The sequence below is a fragment of the Strongylocentrotus purpuratus genome, unplaced genomic scaffold (assembly GCF_000002235.5).
Source record: "Strongylocentrotus purpuratus isolate Spur 01 unplaced genomic scaffold, Spur_5.0 spur5_scaffold_18, whole genome shotgun sequence".
NCBI lineage: Eukaryota > Metazoa > Echinodermata > Echinoidea > Camarodonta > Strongylocentrotidae > Strongylocentrotus > Strongylocentrotus purpuratus.
Window position 1 is genome coordinate 3,547,302 of NW_022145603.1, and position 24,477 is coordinate 3,571,778.

At 37.2% G+C, this 24,477-nt stretch overlaps 2 long non-coding RNA genes across 3 annotated transcripts; one reads left to right on the forward strand and one right to left on the reverse strand.

Moving 5' to 3' along the window:
- Positions 1–2,242: 2,242 nt before the first annotated feature.
- LOC115925372 lies at positions 2,243–6,040 on the reverse strand. Its single transcript, XR_004064665.1, has 4 exons — positions 5,907–6,040; positions 4,533–4,588; positions 3,260–3,401; positions 2,243–2,290 (listed from the first exon to the last, which is right to left on the reverse strand). It is a non-coding gene; the product is annotated as an uncharacterized LOC115925372 (long non-coding RNA).
- Positions 6,041–6,923: 883 nt separating this feature from the next.
- On the forward strand, positions 6,924–10,120 carry LOC105440718. Of its 2 annotated transcripts, XR_004064667.1 has the most exons (3): positions 6,924–7,055; positions 8,828–9,089; positions 9,417–10,120. It is a non-coding gene; the product is annotated as an uncharacterized LOC105440718 (long non-coding RNA). The 2 variants fall into 2 exon arrangements; XR_004064666.1 differs by lacking the exon at positions 6,924–7,055 and having other exon boundaries at positions 8,061–9,089.
- The last annotated feature ends 14,357 nt before the right edge of the window (positions 10,121–24,477 follow it).

Here is a 24,477-nt window from a genome sequence, read left to right on the forward strand (position 1 = left end):
ACGTTTAAACTTCAATCCGCGGCTCGAGATTTTATGCGGCCGGCCCGGCCCCCCCCCCTCTCTATTCAATAATTTCGTTATCTTTTCTCTTCTCTTTTCTTTTCTCTTCTCTTTTCTTCTCTTTTCTTTTCTCTCCTTTTTTCCTTTCTCTCCTCCTTTCTTTTCTCTTCTCCTTTTTTTCTCTTCTTTCTTTTTTTCTCTTCTTTTTTCTTCCTTTTTTTTGCGCCGCCAATAGGGGGGGGGGGCCGCGGCCTTTCGCCCCCCCCCCTAGATCCGCCACTGATATGCTGTGAAGAAATTATTTCATCTGGATTATATGTTTGTCACGAGCTGACAAAAAAAAAATGAGGGGGGGGGGGGCTCGATGATAATTCATCATTTGAAGGTTTACAAAAATGTCCATGGGTTATATGCACCCACTGAAGAAAATCCATGTATAGGGTTGCTTCAGGAACCCCAGCACCCACAGATCCCACGCATGATGAGACAAACTCGAGATAAAAACACATTCTTTCACATAGGCCTACTTATTAAACGCCCCCTTACCACCTGCGTTAATTACTCCCTATTCAAATCTGACAGATGCCCCTTTTACCTTTTATAAGTGCCACTGTTCCCTTTTCATAAGTGCCTCTTGTGATATCTGATAAAAGGCTTTTTTATTCTTTACTTTGTCACGCGTTCCCTTATAATTTTTGATAAGTGCCCTTTTACCTTTTTAATAAGAGCCCCTTTCCTTTCTCATCAATGTCCTTATGACACATGCCTCCTTTTCCTTTCTCGTAAGTACCCTTTTCCTACTGATAGGTGCCCCTTTTCCTTTTTTAATGATTCCCCTTTTCTCTATTTCTCTCCGAAAATTATCTTCTGCAAGGTTTGTTCCATTGACTGAACAACCTCTTGCAATTCCTTTCTGTCTCACTTTCAGTCGTACTTGTTACCACTCATTTGCATTCCCTCGTTATCAACTACGATCAACCATTCCATATTCACTCCATTACTGTCCACATTTCAATTGGATTCTCTTCACTCTACCTTTTGCAGCCTTTGCAGAATCTTTGCTAGAAGTAGAACATTTTTAATTTAGGGTTAGCATTTTATTCAAGTTTTCTAACTTGAAAAAAGGAAAGTGAACCATTGTTTAATTTCAATATCTTGACAATTTTTTTTTTAAAAGACAATTGAATTTAACACTAGAAATTTTTAATTGGTTTGCCCCCCCCCCCCCAAAAAAAAAAAAAAAAAAAAAAAAAAAACACAACACCACCACCGAAGTGGTACCAGGGTTTTTGTTAGGAGGCCATGTCCTGTATAATTTTTATTTTTAAGAATAGTTTTCTCTTTTTTTAATTCACTTTACATTGGTATACGGTTAATTTCACTGGGGAAACACCCCCCCCCCCCCCTCCCATTAACAATCAACACTGCCGTTCAGGCGCGGATCCAGGATTTCTTAGGGGAGGGGGCCCAACTTTTTTTTTGTTTTTGCTCCCGAAAAATTGAAAAACGCGCCGGCCAAAAATTCGCTCAGTGGGGGGGGGGGGGGGGGGGGGGGGGGACGGGGGGGGGGGGGGTAGTGAGCACTTTTTTTTTTGATCCTCAAAAAAATTTCAATTTGCACCCCCCCCCCCCTTGAGCGCCAGGGGGGGGGGCCCAATCCCCGGCCCCCCCCCCCCCCCTGGATCCGCCACTGCTGCCGTTACTTCAACCAACACTAATGCTATAATTCAAAACTTTTCACTTTCTAAGTCCTTCTAATATAAACATATAATCATATGTGTACACTATTGCAACCCGTTACATGGGCCATGTAATAATAGCACCACGAAGAGGATAGCAAGCCGCCCCCCCCCCCCGTCCATAGAGGTAAATGAATTTCAACAAGTATAATTATAATTAAAATATCATTAATTAAGTCAATCTTTGATATGGACTGATAGATCTTTATCACTCAAATTTCAAGGAGAATCTTTCTGCCCAGTCCTCAGTTTCATCTTATAAGATGGTAGTTTACATTGTTAGAATTTTAATGTTTATTCATTGAGGATTAGTTATCTTTAATTATTTCTACGTTGACAAGATAATAAACTTCATTAGCTTTATTGAATGTGGTATTCTACAAACATATAATACAAATAATAAATAAATATCATGTAAATATTCCAGTTTAAACCCATCTATATATGAGGGTGGCATCTTTAAGACGTAGTCCCGTGTAGATGTCTTCTGCATTCATCACTAAAGTTGTAGCCTAGTTTTCAGAAGAAAGGGCTGTAGTGATAACCCAAGTCTGTTGAATGGAAAAATGAAATAAGATATAAGAAAATCAATGACGACTAATAACACACACCCTGATACCTGCTCAGAAAAAGGAAGGATTGAAATTCACTTGGGGTTCTATTGGGCAAACCGAAACTATTTTTCGTACAAGACTAGTTTCTGACCACATTTTAGATTATTTCTGATGATCCCATTGAGACGATAGGACTGCTGGAGTATGGTTCAGACAAGGTATGAAATAAGTAATACAATGTACTTGTGATGTAAACTCGTGCTCATTATTGAATAATACTTGGTTAAAGGTAATACAAAGTTTTACGAAATTTTGAAAATTGGGTGGATAGTGATTCTTTACAATTTTGATATATTTGAATGCCCCTGTGGATGTATTATAAGCACTAGAAAACTTAGCCTCTAAAACACTTCTGCTTTCGAGAAAAATTGAATATAAATATTTACTGGTGCTCCCGGTAAATTTTGATAAATTTCAAATGGTAGCTGCGACCATGAAAATCTCAGAATATGTAGATGTGATATATAACTTCCAAACGAGAATAGCAAATTGGTTGATTTTAGTCAAGAAAAATGTATATCTTGACCTTGAGAGGGAGCTATACAACATAAAGAGTTTATTATTTACAATTTCATAATTTTAGACTCGATTACAACCGCGACAACGATCACTGAATATTGTAGGATCTCATATGCGTCCAATATGTTCATTTGAACCAAATTTATGACCCCATACTAAAACTGTGTATTACCTTTAAGTATGGGACATAAAATGACCAAACAACTTGGACCAGAGAATATACTGGAAATAATGCTACTGAAACATACGTAACGTAGACTTATATTTCATCTATATTGACATTTAATTTTTAATCTAAATCACAATTGTGATATTCAGTCAATTATTCGTCAGATCTATAATTTTCTGCATGACATGTGTTCCACAAAAGTTTATTGGGGTACCTACATGTATATTAGCACACTTGCTCGTATGAAGTGTAGTAGGCCCGCATCTCTAGATATATGATCCCGTCAATATCTCTTCTTTGTTCCTCTCCTGAGTTTGTAAACCAGCATGCCTTCATCACCCACTGTAGAGAAGCATCATCCTACATGACAGAAAACAAAGTAGGTACTTCAATTTAAAACTGATACTTATGGATACATATCAACCATAATACATCCTATAAACAGACTTTCATCTTATTTTGTGTTCTTCTTCATCTTCATTGCTCAAGAAGTGAAAGGAGCCCTTACAAAAAAGTAATGAGGGGTCCTGTGTATACCCTACATGTAGTGCTTTGGATGTGGATTAGATATGGCTCTTCTACACACAGGCCCGGTCCCCCCCCCCCCCCCCACTCAGGGGTCGGCAGGACCGCATGCGTATTCCCAAAATGTCCAGTAAAGGGGTAGTTTTCACAAAGTCTGGCTCATAGCACACAAAAATCCGGCCCGTATTGACTTTACACACCAGACTTAGGGGGTGTTTTCAAAAGGAGGGAACACGCATACGCATACCCCAAATAACACTGAGTGGGGGGGGGGGGGGCGGGCACACAGGACCTCCTTTAAATAAGGACACATTTTCCTTTGTAAACCACAAAAATTAAAGACATCAATATTTCTCTTTCCAACCCCACATGCAGCTCATCATTTAGTATTTTTGTTCTGTACCCTCGATCTCTCACTTCTTTTTGTCATTGTCTACTCTTTGTATAATTATGACCATGTTCTTCTATCTTTGTCGTGTAAAGTATTGTCTTGTCCCTTTCTCGTCTCTGTTGGCATCCCCATTTTTCTTTCCCCTATTTTGTAGTTCCTTTTGTCATTACAGAATAGTAAATTTAATTACTCATTATTCCTAAGTTTCATTTGAGGTGTTCACACTTGTACAAGCATTGCTTTTTAGTGGACCCCTCTGTTTCCAACATTTCTTAAATTTGTTTTAAATGCTTATAATTATTTGTAATGTTTTGTTGGAAATGTGAATAAATTTGAAATTGAAATTGAAATTGTATGCTAGGTGCAGAACTAGAATAAAATATACCCTCCACTATATACGCTAATAATAATAATAATAATAATAATAATAAAAATGTTACTTATAAAGCGCTCACCACCGAAGTCTCTAAGCGCTATAATTGCAACGTCAACTTAGTTCCATTTACTTTGTTAGTGAATTAATACATGTAGGTGATCGTTTAATATTTGTGTGCTAAATAACCTGGTAATTTTACCTGCATGGGACTTTCTGCTTCATGTTGTTAACTTCTTTCAGCTCTTTAGTTTCAATCTGTTGGAACAAAAAGAAGGAAAAAACCAATACAATAATCAAGGCATCCCTTTCTCCTTAACAATAAAATAGATCAAGCATAATAGCTATTTTTTATGTCATGGTTGGCCTTAAATTTAACATGGTGTGGAAATCAACATTCCTATTTAATGAACCACAGTACAAAGTAAAACTAATGGAATATTTAACGTGTACCTCACACAGTGCTTTCTATGGCCTATGAGCACGAAGAAGTACTAAGTAGAATTAGTTTATTATAACAAGAAGAGGTGGACTACAGATAAGTAAACATAATTGTGGACTAGGGGTCATTTCTTATACAACGTCCAACAAAAATATATTTATCAACATGAACTGCACAATTTGGAAACAAATCTTTAATTTAGACTCCTTATGAATATGAGTTATGACAACTAGACAAGCATGCTGGACCCACACAAAATCTAAACATTAAATAAACAAATCCTAGTTGTTGTTTTTTGAATATTTTTATTAATAAGTTCCAGGTTTACATCTAGATCTAGGCCTAAATAAAATAGGGTTTGGAGTTGTTTGATTATCCATGGTCACAGATAATTCTGGTCTGAAGTTGACACCACCAATTTTTCATTTCATTTCATTTCAAAGACTTTATTTTCTGCAATCAAACAAATCAGTTATTCAACAAATATGGATAATTATATAAAACATAAGGTATGCAAACAATATACAAAATATAGAAACAAATGTATAATACATGAGTAAGAGTAAATTTATACGTTGGGCCATTGCGTGTATAATTGCAAATTTGAAATTTAGTGTGCTGAAATTTGAAAATCGTGCCGGCCAATATTTTGCTCAGTGGGGGGGGGGGGGGGGGGGGGTATTGAGTACCTCAACAGAGTCCACGTCTAGAAGAAGGGTCTACTAAAGATTTTAACAAGAATTAACCCACTTGGATTATTAAAGAAATCATACTTCATAGATTATTTCAAGGTAAGTTAAATCTAGATTTAAATTCAATCAATAAATTGATGAATTAGATTCATGATGACGATCAAATTTGCAGATGAGCACCGCAATTCCACGGCGTGGGCCTCCCGGAACCCCGGGCCCTAACTGGGTGACATGACGGCAAACCGCAGTCAAACAACTTCACGACGATGAAAATCAAAGTGCAATTTGAAGAGAAATATTTCCCTAGCCTTTTCCCCAATTATCTGTTGAGAACAGTCTCAAAATGAAAAGAAATTACCGAAGATCACGAAAACTATTACAAATTTTTCAAAATTAATCACTAAATTCACTAAATTCACTCATATTGCAATCAATTACTCACCCATTCTCCGACTTTGTTGTCAGCTAGCTAGGCGCAGGCGATACGTATACTCGTACCGTACACACAAATCATACATATTACGGTGACGCCATGACTAGTCTTAGTAACAAGCGCTTGCAATTATAAAAATATTGATTAAACACTCACGTCACGTTTTGGAAGACGTGATCATTCGTGTTTTACCGGAGTGGAAAACAACGAATGGTAGACCCTACACTTCGTAAATTAGAGTCACCTAATTTACGAAACAGCGCAAAACGTGATACGTGATCACGTGAACGTGAACGTGAGTGTTCGTTGCAAGCCAGTCATGAGGCTTAGATACATGAAATTTTCCTTGTATATGAGTTGAAATCTACACATGCAATTCTGAATGCAATTACTAAAAACATGTTTCCAATAATCTGAGTTTTCTTTTTTAAATGATATTATATCACCTGTACCTCACAATGTTAATATCATGGAAAAGCTTGAGCATGGTTATAAGTCTACAAACACCACCTTTGAATAAAACCTTTGCTAAAAACAATGCCAACATAGCACAACAATATCATGCTGTGCGATAATTAACATAAAAACAATCCATGTATAAATATATATTACATATTTTGCACAAAGTTGAAAACCTATAACATGGCTATACGTTAATGTCCATAGAGTTTGTGTATAACCTGTTAATTCAAAGTAGAGATTATCAAATGTTCACATTATCACATCATCACTTGAAGACAATGTCTTTGACTCAAAATTAAACAATTATTTGGCATTAAAGAGCACAACCCATTGGCCCGAATTCACAAAGGAGGTTTAGATTTAACCCAGGCTAAATCGCGTCATAATACGTCATAACCCCGAGCTTTAAACCATGGGTCATTATTTTGGTATTCACAAAGGAAGTTTAGATTTAACCCAGGCTAAATCGCGTCATATTACGTCATAATTTTAGCCTGCTCAGAAGGGTGGTTTAAACAGCGGCTAAATCTAACCCACGGTTTAACCCACGGTTTAACGCGTCATATGACGTCATACCAGCGAGCTTTGAATTTTTAGCGCAGACGACCGTACAAATTTTGTTGACAAATTTGTGGTGAAACAAAGTGAAGAGACCTTCACAAAGTTGCTGTTTTTTCAACTTTGATAGCCTACATTGTAAGTATTTTTAGTTATTCACAACATATGTGTACCATATTCTCAGTTCTGCTACAATGGAAGCCCAATTGAACATGTTTTATGTGCGTAAAAAGTGCACGAATAATAATCTTAATCGTAAGTTGCACAGCCTTTGCGAACATTGTCGCAGAACCTAACGCAGCTCGGACCCATGCGTGTGTATTTGTGTTGTGTTGTTTATGTAATCCTGCGAGGCGAGGCAATTTCGCAACTGCGAATGTGCCAGCTAACAATACGAAATAAGTTATAACATCACACAATTGTGTGATTCGGGAAGAAAAATACGTTGATCATGACATTTGAGACATTCCTGTTCTCGGGGGGGGGGGTATAGCAACAGTTCCATTTGGCATTTTCTGCTCTGCTGATGCTGCTTCTCATCTAGAAATAAGGAGAACGAAAATGCCGAAATGAAAATGAAAATTCTTCCACGCTGATGGATTTTACTAGTCTAGTCTAGGCCTACTTTATACAGAGGCCTGGTCTATACCTAGATCTAGACTAGTCTCTAGTACTACTAGGCCTACACTGACACTAAGTACTGACTGAATAAGATTAAGACCTGAGCTTGAGCTCGAAGTCGGTGGCAGTGAGACACGCAAACACGACGTGGGCCTAGGCTAGATGATAGATCTAGGCCTAGGCTAGATCTATCTAGATCTAGTCCTCAGTCTCAAGATCTAGTCAAAGCACGCCAAACCATGGCATGAATTTATTAAAAGTATTTTGTAAATTATTTTAAAAGATGCAGATCTAGTCTAGATCTAAAGGTCTAGAATCTAGACCTAGATCTAGTCTAGACTCTAGTCTATTCTAGATTTAGAAATTTTCAAAATAGACCTAACGTTAGGGTCTAGATCTAGTCTAGGTCTAGTCTAGTACTCTAGACTTTCTAGATCTAGAACTAGTAGACCTAGGCCGTAGGGTCTACCGGTATAGACCTCAGGCTCTAGATCTAGAATCTAGTCTAGAGATCTATGTGGTCTAGACCTTTCTAGATCTAAACCTACTTTTCATAAATTCATGCCAAGCCCGCGCCGATGGTTTGTTGTGTTGTGTCTTGAGAAGTTGAGTGTTTGTGTGTCTCACCGTCACTGAGTTCGAGCACAAGTCTGAGCTGAATGAGAGGTACTTTGTCTTTAGGCCCATCTAGATCTAGATCTAGACTAGACTCTAGTACTGACTGTCAAATGTCTCTAGAAATCTACACTCAACTCCTACAAATTTATACTACATCATGATCAAGTCTAGGCCTAGAGTCTACATCAATACATTGTTGTAGGCTACTTGAATTTTGAAGCAAGTTTAAAATCTGTGCAAGCAAATAGCCAATAAATAAATGTGTGTTCTTCCTAATCTACATGTAATCTTAGTCAAATTCAACCTTTCACATGGGACATCTAATGCTAATTTACATGTACATGTATCTAATTTCACATTTTATCAAGCATGAGTCTAGAGTTTTAACAAAACTTGACAGGAATTGGCCCCTACGTTCTTATGGAGGTTCAGTGACATCATCTTTCCTAATTACCCAATAGTATGAATCAATAGCACTCATTTCTTTAATGCAATCAAAGTATCGTTAATATTTTTTTTAGAGTTTGCAAAAGCTTTTCAAAATCAGATTGTCTACAATACAAAGAATGCAAAACATGTAATATCATAGGATTTATTTGATAAACAATGAATGATATTTTTTCATTTCATGTTCTAATTTTAATTCACTTTTTTCTATTTTGTTGTGACAGAGACAGCATGGGTGAATATATTCACCATCTCTGCCAGCTTGATCGGATCAGAGAGTTGATAGGCAGACCTCAGAGAGGCCTTCATGACCCATGAACCCTTTTGAAGTGTATGATGATGAGTCATTTCGGACCAGGTACTGGTTTTCCAAAGAGACAGCGCTCTACCTCATCAACTTGGTGGATGAAGAGCTGAGGAGGACGACAGACAGAAACGACCCAATACCTATAAAGGTAGTGACAGCACTTTGATTATATGCTGTTGGTGAGTAATTTACCTTATTTAGTGTTTAGTAAATTTCTATTTAATCTGGGCTGAGCGAAAAAGTAAAAGGGTAAAATTGCGGTTACCATGTTTTGCGGGAGGTTTTTTCATAAACCGGGAGATTCTACATCAAAGCGGGGGGAACGGCGTGGTGGCGTGAGACTCCCTCTAAATGCAAGAGGGTTGACAGCCCTGATTTAATAAAAAATCTATTCTACAATTTTAAGGACTTTAAACATTTCTCAGTTTGAGAATTTGATTTGGCCATGTAACTTGTAAGAAATTGTACTAGTTGATATTTCACTAAAAGGATTTTTTTTTTTACAGGGTCATTCCAAAAGATGCATGGTGATGAGGCACAACTTTCACAGTCTTCTGTATGCAGAGTCATCAAAGACGTGTCAGAAGCGTTTGCAAGAAGAAGGAACCAATTCATGAAGTTCCCAACATCAAGAGAAGAAGTAGAAGCAACACAGCAGCAGTTCTACCAATACTGCAGGTTGCCAGGTTTTCTAGGTGCAATTGTTAGGACTCATGTCTACATCAGGAGTCCTGGTGGAGATCAAGCCCTGTATTTTATTAATAGGAAGAACAGATACTCTATTAATGAAATGAAAATTTTTCCTTTTTTTGGAGATGCTCCCCATTTACTTTTAATCCAATTAATTAAATGACCGATATGGAATTGGTTCCCCCTTTAGTTTCTCTGAACGAAACGTACACCCATGCAGTACTGTGGTCTGAAACAATTAGACCGTATGATTTGAAATCTAATGGTTGATATAGTTCCTCCCAAAAACATTTTTGCAAAAGGTACCAACCATTTTGAAAGGGAAATCGTCATCATCTTCATCATCATCAACATCATCACTGATATCGTTATTTGACTGCTTCATTACCATCGCCACCGACAACATTGCTGTCATCATTATCATCACTGACATCATCATCGACTTCAACATTGTCTTCGTCAATAACCTTGAATACTTGTTTTGATTATCCATATTAAATCGTCAATATTTAAATATAAATTTCTCTTGTTTGATGGTGTGGTTTTTCTCGTAAAATCATTAAGTTAGGAGGTAAACGTTTTACAAGTGAATGACCTACTTTGTTTATCTTGTTTAAGTATTAATATACCATTTGCTGTTATCTATTACTTATAATTACCCAGTACACACCATGAATTAAAAATGGATTCGTTATGTTTCGCTAAATCCAAACACCCACACAGAGAGAGAGCAAAACATAAAAAGAGAGATGAAGAAAGAAGGAGAAAGGGTATGTGTGAGAGAGAGAGGTGGAGAAAAAAGAGAAAGAAAAGGGGTACGAGAGGGATTTTAAAAAATGGAGTTCTAACGAAATAAAAAGATATTTGAGAGAGGTGGGGTGGAGAGCTGGTGAAAAAAGAGAGACAACAAACAAAAACAAGGAAGGTGAAAGAGTGAGAAGTAGAGACGAAATTTACAAAAAAGTTCTTTTCTTTTTATTTAAATCACTATTCCCTTGAGAAATTCAATAAAGCAGAAAAATTAAGGAAAAAAAATGAACGCCCCCCTAAGAAAAGAATTAATACAGAAAATAAACAAATTCAGAAAAAATTAACCCCCCCCCTAAGAAAACAATTAATGCCTCCTCCCCCCTAAGAAAAATTAAAAACAAAATTAACCCCACCCCCAGTAAAGCCCCACCCCCTAAGAAAACAATTAATGCCCCCTCCCCCTATGAAAAATTAAGAACAAAATTAACCCCCCCCTCCCCCCTCAAAAAAAAAACCCCATCCCCTAAGAAAACAATTAATGTCCCCCCCCCCCCGAATTCGGCCTAATAATTCTTTATCACATGTCAAGACTGCCTTGTTTTTGCTGTCCTCCTATTTTATATGACCAGTAAGCCCGGTTTTTTTTTCTCAATACATCTATGCATTTTATGCATTAATGCCAGTATTTTCTATCAGATAGTATTTATCGTAACCTTTCAGCCCTTTCTTTCTACATCATCAACACATTCTGGACTAAACGTCATCGATCGCTTTCGCTGCCTCTACGGAGTCTACGCTATATATAACACGAGTCTACTCTTACTTCGGATTGATTGATTGCTAAACTAAAGTGTGACCTACGCTCTAAAATCATTATAACAATCAACGAAAATGTGATCATATAGCTCTAAAATGAACACTACATCATAGAAAATTTTCACTCTGGTATAAGGGTCGTTTACAGAAGTTTTTTGTGGACTCTTCCACGAAAACTGTCGATACGGTGTGTTGTGATGCCCAGCTGATCATAATTATGTCGGACGATTATAGGCCATAAATTAACAACGATAGTGAGGAATTATTGAGGTAATTTATGCGAAATTCGGTAATATTTTGAGGACATCTGTCAGAGAACTGTTTTAGTATGTGAATAGTGGTTTAAAGTCTTATCTCAACTTAGAATCGGTCGGTTTTCAGTCTCTACTTGTAGGCGAAGAGTAATAGCCCAAATACAACTGAATCTGGACTTAGCAGACGACGGTGAACTAGGTGGAGTAACCAAGTGTACTGAGCGCGCATGCTCAGTTCAATGCTTCAATTCTGCGCATGCTCAGTTTATTTTTTTGCTCTCTTAGGCATGCTTAAACCGTGGGTTAAACCGTGGGTTAGATTTAGACCATGGGTTATCTAACCCACGCTTTGTGAATACCGAGCGAGGTTTAAACCGTGGGTTAGATTTAGCCTGGGCTAAATAACCCAGGGTTAGATTTAGCCTGGGTTAAATCTAAACCTCCTTTGTGAATTCGGGCCATTGTGTTCAGCATCATTAAGCCCTCTCTGATATATTTAGATACATAAGGTGGCTGTCTAATTATCATCTCTTTCTGTTTTTTCTGTTCAAAATGTAGTGATTAATATTCCTGCACTTGCATAATCTACAATGCATATATACTGCTGTAATATTTTCTTTTTCATATCAAACTTCAGTAGTGGATTTTATGCATTTCTACAAAACATATGCTCAGGATAATAATTCTATATGTGCTATCTTAGAAAGTTTGATGGGAATACATTTGTGGCTGGCAAGATCAATATAAAATAAATCTCAACATTACATAATCCTGGTAAATGCAATGTGTATTCATCAAATGACATTAACAAAATATGTTAAACCGTGATACACATCCAATAATTTACGAGGGTAGACAGACAAAAGAAATCCACATGTATTGCATTTTACATTGTGCTCATATAATCTGCTGTAACATTATACTGAACCTTCACCGAGACAAGCCTAAACCTGTAATCTTGGAGCATCATGCTCCATCTCATGATTCTCTTAATGTCAAACTTTTTCGCTTGAATATAGACCAAAGGTTTGTGGTCTGTGTGTACTTCAATACAAATAATATTTGAACTTTTTGATTGCTCGTACTATTGCTAAGCACTTTTTTCAAATGTTGTGTAATTTTCTTCCCGTGGTAATGACTTCTTACTGACTCGCATAAGCAATCAGGAATTCTTCTCCTGAATGGTACTGCATATAAGCCCAGCACCCACATTTACCTTCAATACAAACAACTGATCCTCGACATCTTCCGCAGAATCTCGACACACTTTCCTATTCTATGTACACAAATCAAAGCAGTTGCAGCCACTGACAAGTTAACCTTTTGCCTGGAAAATTATTTGTTGATAAGATTAATGTGATATGTCTTAAGAACACCACCGACAATGTAGCCATAGTCATACTTCACCCCAGCATAGGGAATGGACTCTTCCATTTTAGCAACAACTTGTTCTCAGTGGGAAGCAAGATCAACACCTGATCTCCGATATTCAATTTCCTGTTTCTAGCATTCATATCCTAATACTTCTTGTATTTTCCCGCAGCACGTTTTAAGGCTTCCTGGGTTAACTCTCATGACTTCACCAACTTCTTACAGAGCACTATGTCATATTCATACTCATCTTTGAACTCCGGTATTACATCATCATTTGTCCTCAATTCCCTTAACATATCAAAGACACTCGCCAAGACCTGCAGTTTTCACTAAACCAAGTTTTTTTGAAATGATAAATCAAAACATTTCCACTGTCACCCCTAATATCAAATATTATCAGTGTCTCTGTTACCTTTACTACTGCTATCACCTTCACCAGTATTACTGTTAGTAGGTGAAATGCATTACCCTTGTTCATCTTTCTGATAGATGTTATTACTGATCACTGCAAATATAACGCTAATGTTATCGTATTCAATTAATGAACGACTGAGGAAATTAATTTTTTTAAACATTTTTTGTACAAAGCAAATGAGATATAAGCTCGCATGTGATGTCACACAGTTTCCACTTTGTGCTTCACTGATTACAACTCCAAAAATTCATAATTTTCTCATTTCTTTTTGATTTTTCCTCAAAATTTCATTGATTTGTTTTTCTCATTTATCTGCTTTTATGAAGACAAACTTATTTTCAGGGTGGACTTGCCCTTTAACACTTTACATGTATATGTAAGCATCTTAAAAAATGCATATGTATAATTATATGGCTAACGTCATTTACTCCTTACTGTACTGGGGGGGGGGGGGCGTAAGAGCCCCCCTCCCCCCAAAAAGGAGATAGCGTCGCAACCGCTTGGAATTTAAAATTGTTATTCTTGAATTTTTTTATTCAAGTCTTACGCACATTTTGATACAATTTTCGTCAAAATTCGATACAGCCGTCAGGTGTTACATAGCAATTAGTATGCCCACATCATCAAAAAGTGCTACAATTGCATATATTCATGTACAAGCAGAAATGTGAATACAGGTAAATAAATGTATAAGTGGGAGATATGAATTGATATCAAATTGCTTTGATATGTTTCTCAAAGTAACTTGATGTATTCCAGAACAAAAAAATACATTAGAAATAAAACAATAGAAATAAAACAATAGATCAAGGCTTAAAACCACAACTGTCTATGTCCAAATATGCAATTGAAAGTTTGATTGCAAGCATGAAATCTGACAAAGTAACTGTAGTTATGTTCAATGCCATTAACTAATGAATCTTGGTCAAACATCATAAATGGAGGACATGACCTTTTGACCCTGTCAATGTCAGAAGCTTATACAACGGGAGTTCCAAATACCATCCATTAAACTCTTCAGGAATGGGTAGGCTATTGCACAACTTGATGAGATCCTTCTTCTTAAGGTTTAGGCTTTTTTTCAATGCTTGTCTTGGTAGACAAGATCCAGATTACGTGGAACTGATGATCTATCTTCTTGTAGTCATCTGAGTAGTTATACTTGTCTTGCTCTTCCTTCCTGTATTGGAAGCTCTTTACATGTAGCCAGTTGAAGACGTGTCGACCTTCGTCTCGGCGTTTGTTCTTCATGATCTGCTGTGAGAGATTCTTCAGATCATAAAAGTCTCCATGGCAAATGTTTATGACCTTGTATGGAAGCCGACGTCTTGCATTGTGGAAGATGTTTTACCCAGTCATGCATTGTGAAGACATTGACGTTTTTTTTCTTCTGTTTCAATAGCAGAATGCATGCTATTGCATTCCACATGGGAATGCTCACTCTCCAGAAAATTGTGTGCGATGACTTTGAGATGTGTGTTCTGGATAGCATAGAGGAATGTTGCAGCCACATTCACTTTGCAAATCAAAAGGAGCCGAGACAAAAGTCCTCTTTCCAGCAACTGCCTTGGCCTGGCATAGCTGCCAACATTTAGAATTTTCAACTAGTAACATTTAAGTAAAACTGAATAAAATGTGCGCATAGCGCACATCAAGAGCGCGAAGTCCCTTTAGCCGGGGTCCTAGATGCCCTCTTGTGGAATCAAAGTGTATTTTAGGGACCATTTCCCATAAAATTCAACCGTTAAAAATGGGTAGTTGAGTAATTAGAAAAATGAGTTATGAGACAAACACAGGTTTACCTGCCTTCCAAGTTCCCTGACACTTACATCTACTCTTCCATACTACAAATTTAGTGCTCTGTATGTTGCAGATTTTGCTCTCTTCAGAAAATCAGAGTCAAATTCCGTCATGTAGCAGGGTGTTGTTTGGCGAGCCTTAGTAATAAGGACACTTTCTAGAGTTTCGTTGCTCATGGTCCCTCTGAAGTCAGTTTTGTTCTTTCGCACCTGACTGAAGACTCTTTCACATTCAGCATTGGTATGGGGTATGGTTAGAATCCCATTTGCAAGTCTGTCATAGCACAGTTCACCAGAAGCATTCTTTTCTGTCATCATACTTGTCCACTGCTTGTCAGTGGATTCCTCATTTTGCACTAAGTCCGGAAGCTGAGCAATTTTATAGATAACGAACTGGTTTTCCGGAGCATCTAGGGCACTGTGCTTGTCTTCTTCTTCTTCCTGAAGCAGCATGCAGGGGAACTTGTTGATGAAGAACTTTAGAGAAGTGAATTTGGCATCCTTCTGATATGCAATGTCAGCCACTTGCACATGGATGAGAACATCAGACTTCAATGGAAACTTACTTACAATGTAGTCACATGCCTTGGTGTAATATGAATGCACTGCTGCATAAAACTTATGGCAATCAGACTCATCTAATGTGTTCACAATTTCTCTTGTTGCGCTTTTTATGACCATTTCAGATTCTTCACAAAGATTCTCCTTGTTCTTGAAGTCCAGAAGGGTCAAGTCTGTGGCTGCAATGATTGCTTGTGGAGCTACAAATTGGCTGTACAAGTCATGCAGTAGACTTTCTAGTATTCCTTTTAGCTTTTGTATCAGAGGACTTCTCGTCTGAAAGATGACATTTTTCTTGTCAAATGCAATGATGCTGTGGCTGATATTGGGTTTGAGTGCAATGACTTCGGAATTTTTTCCTGTCTTGTTTTATCTCTTACTGTCTGTCTTGTTTCTTTTTTTCCTCCACATCTTGTTTTTTCATTTCCAGTCATTTTACTAGAAATCATACTGGGATGACTGGAAGTTCCAGCCTTGAGCACTGTTGAGCCTGTTGCCTTGCCAACAACTTTCCCAGTCTTCTGATTTTTGCTAGGTGTATCCGAAGTGTCCCTCATTTGTCGTTTTTCCCGTGTAGTACAGCTTGAAGATGCAGGTCTACTGTGTTGTGGCTGTGGTGTTTGAACTTGAACCTGGGAGGTAGAGAAATGATTGATTACCATATGAGAAAGAAATAAGACTACTGACACAGTTTACAATTAAAAAGATACACTACATTTGAAATCTTGGCAGATGACTAGCATTATTGAATACATTTTTATATCTGTAAACTGAACAGCGGAGTGAAGATGATTGGAAGAGAAAGAGCTTACAAGTAAATGACCTAAAAATAAGAAGAAAAATATAAATGATGTAAAGGAACATATTTAACTGTCACTCTGTATATATCGTCCCTATTTTCACGGAGTGACGGTAGTGAGGAAAATCGTCACGCAAACTGTATGCGATTTTATTTCACTACCGTCACTTCGTGAAAACAGCGACGAATTATGATCAATTTTTGTACTCACTTGGGTTTGAGACTGAGCAGGTTTGCTCACATGTGGTGGATCTGCAGACACCTTCTTGGGAATGCAGAATGCTTGGAGTTGTGCAGTCATCTTGGTTTGGTGAGCAGGCTTTTTCTGCAGGACAAGACAAGCTTAAAAAATTAATGCGATGCCTGCAACACTATTGATGACTTATTTATAAGCATGAAATTTAATTACACATTAAATTAAATTTTGCAATTACCATTTTGGTTTATGTAATATCCATTTTCGTATTTTTTTAAATAATTTTAGAGTGTAAAATGATAATAACTGTTGCCAATTTGAGGAGTAAAAGCTGATTAATTCAAACATTTAGAAAGCTCTCTACTGCTAGGGTTAATCTATTCAAATCTGGTAATTTTAATGATGGCCATATTTAAATGGAATAAAAAGGAGTAGATGCGTTGTAGTAATACATTTTCTAGCCTTACCTTCAGTTGAGATCCCTGAGCAGGTTAATTTTTCACAGCTGGAGTTGGCTTCTTTGGAACAAGTGAAGTCTGGACACTATTCTTGGTAGCCTTGGTCTGTTGAGTAGGCTTCTTCTGCTTTGTCTGTTGAGTAGGCGTCTTCTGCTCGGCTGACACTTCTCCTTCAAAAAAGAGGACTAGAGCTTGCCATTGCTGGATAAATCTTGGCAAGCATTGGCCCAAGCTCAGCCATCTCGTACAAGCATGTTTCAGAATTGCCTGCACTTCGTTCCCAATGAGCATCTGGAACTTCTTGAGATTCAATTTCCTGTTCACCCTGGCTTCCAGATAGTAGAACACATCAATGAGGAGCGAGTCAATTGAATATGGTAATACAGATGACGCATCTTTGGTAGCAAAATCAATTAGATGATGGGGCAACCAAGCACAACGAGGCATGCCCCAATTCCCTTGTGTACACCAGTCGTGATGACTAATGCATTGTCTGATCCCAATGATGTGCAATTGTCCCATGGGATATCATGTTTTTACAGCTCTGTTATGAGCAATTGTGCAATATTTTCACCAGTTCCTGCCATTTCTAAGGTTGGGAGGGAAAGCAGAGTGCAGGAAATTTGCTTACCATCATGGTAGTTGATGACAATTGGGTATGGTTTACTGTCGCTGACATTACTCCCATCAGTTGATATTGCAATTGGCCGTGCTTTCATCGCTGAAACGATCTGTCCTTGTTTATCTTTGGCCATTTCACGCACAAGACAAGATGTTTGGTCCTTGCACTGGTAAACTTCATAACCTCCTCAGAATTAGGAAAGGCTTTTTTCAACAATGGTCCCATGTGACTTGCAGCTGATTGAGGAATATTGTGCTCCAAATAAAATGATGTAAATAAGCACTCAGCTCTAGTTACATTAAAATCCTTGGAGGTTGACATCCATGATGTTATTTGTCGTGCTGACGATTCAGACTGGAAAGCAGTGATGTGTTGCTTTGATTTGCAATGAACAACAATGTCATTACAACCGCCATGCAAAATTGACAAATCTCGGCGACATTCCTTGCAAGTTGCATGATGTTTGCTCTTTCCTGATGATGCACCGAAGTCAAATTTATCAGCATATTTCTTGTTGTAAGCATGTCCTCTTTTGCACTCCATCTTATTCACAACGATTTTCTGTCTTACACGATGCAAGGAACTGCTTTGGCATCTTGAGCCTCTGTTTTTTGTACGAGATGGGTTTCCGTGAAATTCTCCTTCTGATCTCCAGACAACTGGTCATACTTCGTACATGTTGCACATTGGTCTTTTGTATTTATCATAACGTTTTTTCCGGGCAATGGTATGGTGTTGCTTGGCCACAATCAGTGAAATAGCTGCATAGGGAATCTTATCTGCTTAATGAGTAGAAAACTGCAAGTATTGCGCAATTCTTGATAAATGTACTTGAAACAGTCTGAACATCAAAGTAAAATGGCTAATGGACACATGGGAATAGACAGTTCTGAATAGACACAAAGTGAAATGAATATACAGTACTTTGGTGGACATAATTCAATTTCACAAAAAATGGACATAGACAGTTCTGGCTTTAAGCCCTCTAGAAAAAATAAGAAATAAAAAAACAATATAATACATATTAAAGAAAATAAAATGAAATTTGCATATTCAAAATTTATGCAAATTAACCTTTGCATTTTGAAATATCGACAGCCCCCCCCCCCTGCAGTCAGGGGGTGCTCAAAATAGCCCAGGGCCAGTAGAATTTCAGAAATATGTTTGCCCTTTCATTAAAATTTAATGAGAAAATTGTAAAGCACAGTTTGTGTTGGGGTTGCAGGGGTTTACTCGTACATATGTTTCTATGCGATTCCGTGCTTGTTTTTTTTTGGGGGGGGGGGGGGGAAAGATGAAAAATTGTATTTTAAGATCGTATTTCACTCTTATTATCGTACTAAATATGATTTAATCGTACTGGTTGGCATCTCTGTATAACCCTCAAATTTTCATTAACTCAAACAACTTACATCATAGTGAATAACCTACTCAACTAAAACGCATTATCACTACCAAACAATCATCTTTCAGTGAATAACATTCCAGCATTGCGTCCCGGTATTAGTATTCTTTCATTATCATTAACCTTCCGATTTTGATATTCCATATATAACCATGATATCAACCTCTCCTTTACTTAAATACTTGTATGTCTCATTGTCACGTTCAAGCTTGATCTCTGATTTGAGTGTCTTCTTCAGAGTGATGGTTTCCACCGTGACGTACCTTGTCTCCTACTCCAACCCAGTAAAAAAATGAGCACTTTGCAAGGTTCATGGAATGTTCCAACTTCAATATACGGATCAGGTCGACAATCCTTAATCTGGGAAAAAAAAGCATGGATGTATGATCTTGTTATCCATCCACCTATTAATCCAGTATTCTAAATGTACATCATTGTTTTAAATTTCTAAAATATGATCTATACGTTCGAAATACATGTACATGTCATGATGTGAGTGATGTTTAAAGATACTAAGATTTGAAAGGCAAGGAGTGACAACACATAAATCCTTCAACTCATCACCTTAAGAAAAGGGTTTTTACCAACTTTACAACCTGCTTTCAATGTGATGTCCATGGCAGATGATATCATTGATAAGTGTACGGTAAGCCAACAAAATATTGACAACCCTTTTAAGAAGGAATAATATTCATATTCATTTTTGCAAGAATGAAGACATGATAAATGAAAATGTTTAATTATCAACAAAATTAAGAAATTTACTCGTTTATTCTTCTCATTTTACTACTAATATTAAAAAGCAATCTTAACAGCTTCATGGTAACTGTAATATGTAGGGATGACCTCTGTTTCCAATAAATCTAGTCCCTTGCTGTACACATGATCTATCAATGTCCCCTTCTCAGTAGTACCATTAACAACATGCTGTTTGTAACCTTTATTACACATTAGCTTGTTTACCTGTGAAGAACCTTTAAACAAATCCTCATTAAAATCTCCCATCACAATACACCTAATGCTTCTTTTGTGTAATGCATCTAGAAAATTGTCTAATGATTCACAGAATGATGTGATACTATATGATGGAGGTCGATAAACAACTGAAATCACAACAGAAACTGGTTTGGTGACAAGAATTGCGATAAACTCTAAGTTGTCGACAGATATGTTTAATCTACTTGAAAATGTATTCTTGATATACATTGCAACACCTCCGTGCGATTGTTCTTTGAGTACATTGCCAACTCCAGAATTACAGTATGAAAGATGTCGTGGCTGATGATAAAATCGAAAGTTATCTAAAACAACGTCACAGAGATCATCATCATTAATCCATGTTTCGGTCAAGCAAATACAATCTACATTCACAAATTGGCACTGGGATTTGAAATCAGTAAAATGCTGTTTTAATCCTTGTACATTTTGCATTACCAAAGAAAAGTTATAATCGTGAATATCTTCAGAAGTTTCATTCTCGATAAACGGCTTCATAATCTCAATGCGTTCTTTAATTTCTGGATTACAATATATACGTTTAGGATCGAAATGTTCTATCACAAGTCCAGATAACGAAGTAACGCGACTAAGCCCAACATATGCCTGTCCAGATTGAAATACATTTTTTAATGATACAACAGCTTTGTCTAATGTCGAACCTTGTACTTTATGAATTGTGCAAGCATAAGCAAGTTTAAGTGGAAATTGTTTTCTCACATATTTCTTACCAATGGATTCTTGAGACATTTCGATTGAATGAATACCAATATCGGCCTTCTCAAAATTAACTTTGATGCAAACTGGATTCAAATTTGTATGATCCGTTATTATTTCTGTTACATTTCCGAAACATCCATTTGTCAGGCCTTTACTAACATCAATGATTTTGAGCAACATCACTCTAGCATTAACTGCAATCCACAGATAAGGAGGCAACTGGGTTTTCATCTTTGTATAAGGTTTTTCCCGTATTTGATTTCCTTTGTTAACATCTTTGTCCATGTCTTGTGCTTTTACGCATATCACATCTCCACATTTTTTATGCAATAATTTCTTGTTCCAAGCATCTACTTCATTGTTACATGCATAGATATGCAGAGCATTTTCACATTCTTCACCAGTCTCACAGGACTTGAGCATTGCTAGGTCTTCATCACAGAGAATCTCTTCCCCTTGTTTTACACGTAATCTATTTAAGAGAAAAGCGAATTGGGTATCGTCTTTTTGTCTCATAATGTCTTCAAGTTCTACTTTCTTGAAATTAGCATTCCACAATGCACCATTGAGTGTGTCTTTATATAAAGGAGTTCCTAAGACTGGAGGTAACTGATACATGTCTCCCACAGCAATAACTGAAACACCAGCAAAAGCAGTTTAATCGCGTGATTGTTTTATTTGTCGTAGGCGGCCGTGAATGTAAGACATCAACTTTTGATCTACCATTGATACTTCATCTATGATTAAAATTTGCAATTCAGCCAGCTTATTTCGAAGGACACTTATTTTCTCATCACTCAGCGGTTGATACAGTCTTTGTGCATTGATTGGAATAGAAAGAATACTGTGTATAGTATGGCCATTGATATTGTATGCAGCTACTCCGGTTGGAGCCATTTTCAATACTGAGACATCATCAGGATGTGGCAACATTCGGGCTAGTATACGTGTTGCTTCATAGTAAAGACATTTGATCAAATGACTCTTTCCAGTGCCAGCACTTCCAGTTAGAAACATATGAAACGGTTCGACCGATTTTCCATTTACTCTATCTAAACACCACTGTCGTATTTTGTAAAAACACTCTGTTGCTTCTCATTCAAAGACCTCATCAAAGAATGTCCATCTTGTTTGGAAATTTTTACTGAACGTAGTTCGATGCTATAGTCATCTTTTTTCGGTTCATTCTTTAAATCTGGGATATCAAGATCTCCATCACAATCTTCGACATCTACATTTTCTTTGGGATGTTCAAGTCGCTCTACTTCCTTTTCCGGACAAAAAAGACCCCATGCATCTTCGTGTGGACCAAATTTTTCAAGATGCTCCTGTGCATGATCAATTGCATCGGCATTCATTTCAAACTTCTTTCGGTTAGTACAGACAATTGACCAGACTTTCTCCAATTCACGTCCACATATTTTCACAGAACCTGTCTCGTAGAACTCTTCATGTGTTTCAAATGTTGGGGGCTTTAATTGTCCATCTTCAAAATATGGCAGAAAGAGTTGCAAAATGCTCAAATAATATTTTTCGGGTGAGATGATGGGTGAGAATCGGGGATATCTTACAACTGCATCTCCCGTACGAGTACGCTTTTGAATATATCCCAGATCGTTATCTAATTTAAAGACATTTTTACTTCTTGTACTTGGCGTTTGGGATGCAGTTAAGATTCTATACTGAGAACAAAACGTTGCAAGACACATATCACTGAATTCTGCGTTTCTAGGTCGAGCTTTGTATCTGTCGAGCTTGCTGGGCATCCATACATTCTCATCATCATCATTATCGTTATCTGGTCTGCTTTTTATAACGCTTAATGGTAAACTCATTCTGACAGGGTCGGGTCCAACAGGAATGAATTCCACTTTCCTAGAACATTCTTTCAATCTGAGACTGCAAACACGATAGACGCTTTCTTGAGCAGACACTTCACGATTTTGCATGTACACCTGGCCAAGTTTTTTCATGCTTTCCTTTGCGTTCTCATTTCCCTCTTTCATTTCTGATAGTGTATGACTCAATAGCATTCCGATTTCTCGTTCAGCTTTTGACATGTAGGATACAATATAAGCCACGCATGCAAATACATTTGTTACGAACTGCAAGTCCATGTTGGCATTCCAGCTTCTTAGTAGACTTGGATTAAACTGATTTACCCATACATCTTGTATTTCTCTTTTGATGATTATACTTTGTTGTGATGCTAATTCATTATGTGCATTCTCAAATTGATTTTGTGTAATGCCAAGCTTTTCAAAGAGATGGTTTACACTGTTGTACTCGATTCCATTGGATAATGCATCTTTAACTGACTTCAACAATTTCTCTGCATCATCTTTAATCTTTTTAGAAGCTTTAATTTGATCATTGTCCTTTCCCTTATGTTGCACTTTCCCACAATCTTTAGCTGGAATCTCTTCAACAGGTGTTACAATGAATGTTTTTTTTCAGATGGTGGTCTTGGGAAATTAAATCTACACGCTTTTCCCGTTTTTGTGCAAGATTTAGAATGTTTCTTACTGTGTTGTTGGACCTTGCTTACTATTTCATGTAGTTCTCGATCTTCCTTTTCATCCGGTTTCTGGCAAGAAATGTATTTATCTACGAATTGTACGACATCATCATCTTTATCAATACCCAACTGTGGAGCATTTTGAACCCAGAACAAGGCATGAATGTGAGGGGAACCACGGGCTTGATACTCTACTCTCCAAAATGAATCAACTACTTTACCAATCGGTGCAGCGGGAGATAAAATAACTCTCTTCATAAAAGTGTGAAATCTTTTATCAAACATTCTGGCAATTGTTACTGGATTTGATCTTAAAAGATTACATTTTTCTGTATAGTCTAATTCACTCGATTCCCTGGTGTCTCCTTTTTGTCTAAGCAATGTATTCATTAATTCTGGCCATCTCATATCGGCAGATGAGAAAGAAGCAAACCATGTCGGCTTTCCAAGCTGTCGTACCATTGCGAGAACATCTTTTTGTGTCTTTTGCCAGAATGGAGGTGTTCCACGAATTTGCTTTAAAAATTTATAGCCCTTGTCTGATTTAAGTATTTTTTTTAACTTTCTCTGCATCTTTCAAATCTGAGGCAGTTATTGAAGACGAATCATCTTTTTTGTTTGGACTTTGCCTTAAAGCGATAGAAACTTGTGATATAACCTGTTGAATTTCATAAATATATTGTGCATAAAAGATGTAATCTGTATTCTGAGCAAATCTATTGTCCACGTGCATCAGTCGGTTGTGCAGATAACGTCCTAATGTTATTTTTTCATCTCTTCTATCATGGAATGTTAGTTGACCTTTAGGAAATAATACTGGGAAACATTTGGCCTCATTGCTTTCATCTTGTAGAATTGATACAGGGCTTCTTCCTTCACAAGGAGCACAACATATTATGTCTTCAAAATACTGATCTAATATTTCCTGTCCAATATCTACTGGCTGGAGACACGAGTCTAACTGAATACCGCGTAAGCGTTCTTCCATATCGTCTTCAGTGTTGTTGTCATCTATTTTTTGTTGTAGTTTACTGTTGTCTTGCATGTTCTCATTAGCATTTTTGTCTTTGGACAAAATGTAATCAATTTGTTCTTCCATTTCCTTCCAATATTTTGCTAAACGAGCTTTACCACCAATTTCCACTGCTTCTTCCTTTTCATTATCTTTTTCATTTCGTTCAAGTGAGTTTTCCC